Consider the following 6000-nt stretch of genomic DNA (forward strand, 5'->3'; position numbering starts at 1 on the left):
CTTCTCCCTCTCCCTGTGCCTCTACCCCTGCTCGTGCTCTTGCTCTTGCTCTCAAAGTAATAAGGAAAATATTTTTTAAAATGCCATTTGGTGGGGCACCTGGGTGGCTCAGTCATTAAGCATCTGCCTTCAGCTCACGTCACGGAGCCAGGGTCCTGGGATGGAGTCCTGCATTGGGCTCCCTGTTCAGCGGGAAGCCTGCTTCTCTCTCTGCCATGCTCCCAGCTTGTGTTTCCTCTCTCGCTGTCTCTCTGTCAAATAAATAAAATCTTTAAAAAAAACCAATTGGCTAATGACTTAACTTTTTCCTGCTTTGCTTACCTTCTTGATCACCATCTTGAGGCAAGGTGATTGAGGCCAAGAGAAGCGACCAGGTCGTGTGGCTAGTGCAAGGCAGCTTCAGTTCTCAACACTTCAGGTTTTTTTTCCTGCTTGTAAGATTTTGTTCATGTAGAGCAGCAAAGAATTATCTGAAGTCCCCTCCAAACCCACTGCGGGATACTGGGTACCATTTCCCTTAAGAGGAACCTATAGAAGACCCAGAGAAGATAGGGCAAGAGACTTAAAGTGGGGGTTACCATCTGCTGGGGGTGGAGTGGGCCCGTGTAGGAGCAGCCTGTGGTGAGGGCAGCATGAGCACCGGCCTCTGGGGCCCTCACTAGCTCTATTACCCCCGGCTTTGGTAAAGGTGACCCTGAAGTCTCACCTGGGTTGGAGTGAAGCTTGTGGAAGGGTCCGTGTGTCCAGGACGGTGCCCCTAGGTGGGTTCAGGGCGGTGATGGGGGTAACTTTCAATCTTAGTTGTTGCTTCCAGGCAGAGTGGCTTGTCAGCCGCTCCGGGCCCGAGAGGCGGACAGTGTCCGCGGGCTCCCACTAGGTGGCGCCAGAGGCCGGGGTAAGCCTGGCAGCGGTGGGAGGGCTGAGGAGGGCGTGGGGAGAGCGAGACGCGGGCGAGGCCCCCTGTGGGCGGGGCACAGGCCTCCAGGGAGCCCCCGGTGGAACCCGGGCTAGAGCGTGGCTGAGGCGGTCCCCGAGTGGACGGAGGCCTTGCGGGAGGGCAGGGCTGAGCGGAGCTGAGCGGAGGGCCGAGGCCACAGGGGAAGCGGCTGGACTTGGGGTGCCGCCGGGCCGCTCTTTTTTCGCTCCGCCACGGCCGCACAGTCCCCGAAGTCACCGCGACAAGTGTAGCTGGGGTTCGGGACCTGTCCTTCGTTGGGGCCGTGCTCCTTCCGAAAGGGAAGCTGGCAGGGAACAGGAGGGACAAATTTGGGCCTCGGATTTCCCAAGGGCCTCGGCTCCTGGACCCCGCCGGGGATCCTCGAATTCCGAAGTACTCAGGCGGGAACCAAAAAGGATGCTTCCTTTGCGCACTAGCTTGCCTTAGCTTTTGTGTACGGCGTCTGCACGCAGTAGCGCTCAGCGCTCCAAGAATGCTCCCCGAGTCTCCCCTTCCTCCGGCCTCAGAGCTCCTCAGCGCACGGCCCAAAGTATTGCGCGGTCTGAAAGGCTCCTGTGTGGAAGTAGGGCCCTCCAGTGGCATGACTGGGAGTCCCGCTAGTCTGAGCCCCTGGGGGGACACTTGGCGTTGGAAGCAGACAGGGATGTGGCCAGAGAAGATTGATTTTTCTCTGGACTGACCCGGGGGTAGAGGCACCCTGAAGCCCCAGGGAACACCTTGCCCAAAGCTGCCTCCATAGCCCTGGGCACACACTGGGGCAGCTGGGAACATCCAGTTGGCAGCCGGCCAAGGCTCCTAGGTACAGAGCTTCCTTCTGTTGCCTTCTTTCTTCATGGTGTCACAGCCTCAGGCTGTAGAGGGCAGAGCCCAGGTTTGGGACTTGTGGAAATGGCTGGGAGCTAGGTCAGACAGCTCCTTTTCCAGGGATCACTCCTCACTTCACTGCCTACTTCCTCCAACACCTCTGTTGGAAAAGGTCTTGGGAGAGAAAGGTGAAGAAAGACACTGGCTAGTGATGGCAGGGGTGGGGAGGTCCTGGTGGGAGGTGGCAGCAGCTTCGCTCTGGGTGTGCCTCAGGGAGGACCAGCTTTGTCCTGGGTGAGCTTGCCCTCCGGGCACAAGGGGCTTGGAGGTGTCTTGCTCCTGAGAGTTGGGCAGCTCTGTCTTCCAGTGATTAGAGTGCAAATGAGAGGCAGAGGAGGCTTCCACTGTGACTCCAGTCCTCTGACTCAGCAACCCCAGTGCCCCTCAAGCCCTACCTTGGCTTCCAAGTGGCACATCAGCTTACTCCTGGACCCCCAGCCTCCTCAGAGAAGCCCTGGGCCAGGCAGGTGTGGGAGAGGGAAGAGACACCCTGGGAGCCCCAAGAAGATCCCTGGAGCAGATCAGGGGATGGGGGTGGGCTTAGTTGGAGTCAGCAAAGATAGGAGGTGGGGGAGACTCCCCCTTTTTGGTGGAAAATGGCAGATGTTCCTTATCCAGGGTTACTAGGAATTCCTCAGTCTACTCAGTCAACTGTCCGAAAGACTGTAGCCATGCTGGGGCCTCCCCTTTGAAGGAGTTAATAATACCTAACTAGCAGGGGGAGCCAAGATGTTGCTGCCTCTCTGATACCTGCTGCTGCACAACTCAGAAGCTAGGTGAGTCTGGGAAGGCTGACTGGGAAGGTCACCTACTCTAGGGAAGGACAGTGGTCCTACACTGTGGACCAGCTGTCATGCCCTCTCCCACCCCGATTCAGGACCTGCTTTGAGGAGCAGCCAGACACAGGTCAGACGTGGAGATTGCAAGCCCAGGGAGGGTAGAGAGGCTCGACATTTTTGGTTTCTGCTGTGTCCTTGGGGCCTCGCACGGTCCTATCCTTTTCCTAAGGCTCGGAAGTACCAAATTTAACTGACACTGAAATTTAACTATATTGAACTCATCCCACCTAGCTGTGGCCTAAGGGGCTATGGACCTTTCTCCTTGCCACAAGGCTTTTGCTTCACCATCAGTCATCCTGCCCCATTCTGTCAATCTTTGTTGGAAGGCAAGAACTCTTCCAGGGGTTCCTGGAGGCTTCCTGAGCACTCGGTAAAGATGACAAGGATAACAGGCACTATCACAATCCACTCTGATCAGGACGAAGGCGAAACTCAGTGGAGAGAGTGGCTGTGTCCCACAGGCTGGTCTGGTGGTAAGGAGTGATTCTCACTAATATGCTTGGGTTTGCTGCCATAAAACCATGGCAGTGGTGGGGAGAGGGTGTCCGAGGTAGGGCATTGTCCAAGAGACTTCCCCAAAGAAATGTGGAACTGAGTCTCACGGAGGCGCTTAGCAAGCTGCATTCCCCCACCTGGTCCGAGTCATGTCGGAACCTTGGTTGCTAGGGCATGTGGGCTGGTTAGGAGAGGACATATATGCCTGACTTTCTACCTGGGCCCGTTCCCCACCCCTGCACCCACCTTCCTGTCCATGGGACAGAGGTAGGTAAGGCAGCTCCGGGATCCTGGTGGGCAGGATTGCAATAGGGATCAAGGCAGCATTTTTATAGTTTACGGGAAATTATTTCTGGGCCTGTCTTCCTCCTACCAGCTGAGTGCCTTGAGGTCAGGTCCTGCAGTCTTCTCTGGGCCTGGCACGGAGGAGGAGTTGGGTGTGCACTGGCTGAGGGATGAGAACATGCGCGTGTTAATGACAAAGGCAAATCCAGCCGGGATGCTGTCTGGGGGAGTGCAGAGGGGCAGGAAAAGCAGCATGTTTTGACTTGAATGCTTACACTTGGAGAAACTGTGTCTTCGTTATTTTTTCTTGTCATAACAAGCCTTTGGAAGCACATAACTCTAATAGCAGTGGGGCCTAATTAGCTTTTCTGGGTGTCACGCATTGGCGATGGGGTTAGGCTGGTGGTAAACATTTCTGATGATTTTTTACTGGCTTTTTACTGGCTTTTTTTTTTTCACATAATGCAAATAAAGATTTATGCATTACAACAGGAAAGGAATTATGGAGACAATGCATCAAGCAAATGATTTTTTTAAAAAGATTTTATTTATCTAGGGGTGCCTGGGGGGCTCAATTGTTAAGCGTTTGCCTTCAGCGCAGGTCATGATCTCAGGGTCCTGGGATTGCGCCCCAAGTCGGGCTCTCCATTCAGCAGGAGTCTGTTTCTCCCTCTCTGTGCGTACTCTCTCTCTCTCTCTCTCTCAAATAAATAAGATGTTATTTATTTATTTATTTATTTATTTGAGAGAGAAGGAGAGAGCACAAGCAGGGTGAGGGGCAGGGGGAGAAGCAGGCTCCCTGCTCAGCAGGGTGCCCAGTGCAGGATTCCATCCTGGGACTACAGGATCATGACCTGAGCTGAAGGCAGTCACTTAACCAATTGAGCCACCCAGGTGCCCCTTAAGCAAATTCTGTACCTTCCAGCTTCATTCCTCTTTCCTACTCTACTGAGGCCCTTGGGTCAGCTAGAGACCCGAGGACACAAACAGGGTTGTCCAGACCAGCCCCAGGTAGGCTGCTGAGCAGGACAAAGAACAGAACTCTTGTTTGTTTGTTTTTTTTTCCTTTTTAAGATTATTTATTTATTTATTTGACAGACAGAGATCACAAGTAGGCAGAGAGGCAGGCAGAGAGAGAGAGGAAGGGAAGCAGGCTCCCTGCAGAGCAGAGAGCCCAATGTAGGGCTCCATTCCAGGACCCTGGGATCATGACCTGAGCCGAAGGCAGAGGCGCCACCCACTGAGCCACCCAGGCGCCCCTCTTGTTTGTATCTTGACACCAGCCTGAGGCTTGCCTGGGAAGCTGCCTTCTTCCTCGTGGAGTGAGCGGTGTTGACAAACCTCAGCCAGTGGGGAAAGCCTCTGTTTCTTTGGTCTTCCTTCCTTCCTCTTCAGTGCTGTTTCTCCCTGCCGAGGAGTGCGGGCAGGGAGCTGGTTTCCTGAGTTGCTTCCCACCGGGAGGTGAGACAGGCTTCAGCAGCAGCAGCACAACAGAAAGAAGAGCGAGGAGCCAGCTCTCCCAGCCTCTCTGGAACCGTCCAAAGCCCATTGCCTCACATGGTCCAGAACTGTCCCCAGTCATCCTTCCTCATTCTCTTCCACCTTCATACTCTCTACCTCCTCTTCTTGCCTACAAAGCTCCCCGTTCTTCTCACCCCCGTCAGCATCTTCCTCTTCGGATCCTGAGCCTCTCTGCAGAGCCTGTCAACTAAAGGAGCTCCCAGGGGGAGCGGGAGGGGGTGGGGAAGCAGGAAAGCTCCACAGCCCGCATTCTGCCACTCCTCGCCTTCCTGGGGCTCATCTGCATGTTGCCTTGTCTGTGGCCCAGTTGGCATCCGGCTGCAGCTGCTGGGGCCTGGCACCTCTTCATTCTCCCAAGATTTGCCTTCCAGTGATGAAGTGTTTCCATAAATCCCAGTAGTGGGCTGGCTCTGACAGGGCGTTTTCCAACCTGGATGGATTTTTTTTTTTTTTTTTGCTTCTTCCATTTCCCCCCTAGCCTTTCCCAAGTGTTTGAGAGCACAGACTGGAGAAGAAAGTGGACATGCATCCATTTGTTTTGGCACATAGACTGATAATCTTCCCATCCAGTCATCCTCCAAAATGACTGCCAGGTGTCATATCTCACACTGAAGTGGGAAGAAGATACCTTCGGCGAGTAAGGTTTAGGGGGCTGGGAAATTCCTGCAGGGTCTCCAGGTCCATCCTCTTCCTGGCTGGACAGCAGCTGGATCCAGAAGGAATGGTATCAGACGTAACACACACCTGGTTTGCACGGACTGAGAGATTTGTTTGCTCACTGTTATGAAGTTAAGCCTAGTCAATTCTCCTGGGTCAGCACAGACAGCTCCTCTACAACTCCTCTACCAGGAGAAAGTCTGGACCTGGGGCGCCTGGGTGGCTTAGTCGGTTAAGCATCTGTCTGTCCCAGGATCATGGGTTCAAGCCCCGCATGGGGCTCCCTGCTCAGGAGGAAGCCTGCTTCTCCCTCTCCCACTCCTCCTACTTGTGTTCTTTCTCTCCCTGTGTGTATGTGTCTCTCTCTGTCAAATAAATAAA

This window comes from Mustela nigripes, chromosome 2, assembly GCF_022355385.1.
Source record: "Mustela nigripes isolate SB6536 chromosome 2, MUSNIG.SB6536, whole genome shotgun sequence".
In the NCBI taxonomy this organism is placed as follows: domain Eukaryota; kingdom Metazoa; phylum Chordata; class Mammalia; order Carnivora; family Mustelidae; genus Mustela; species Mustela nigripes.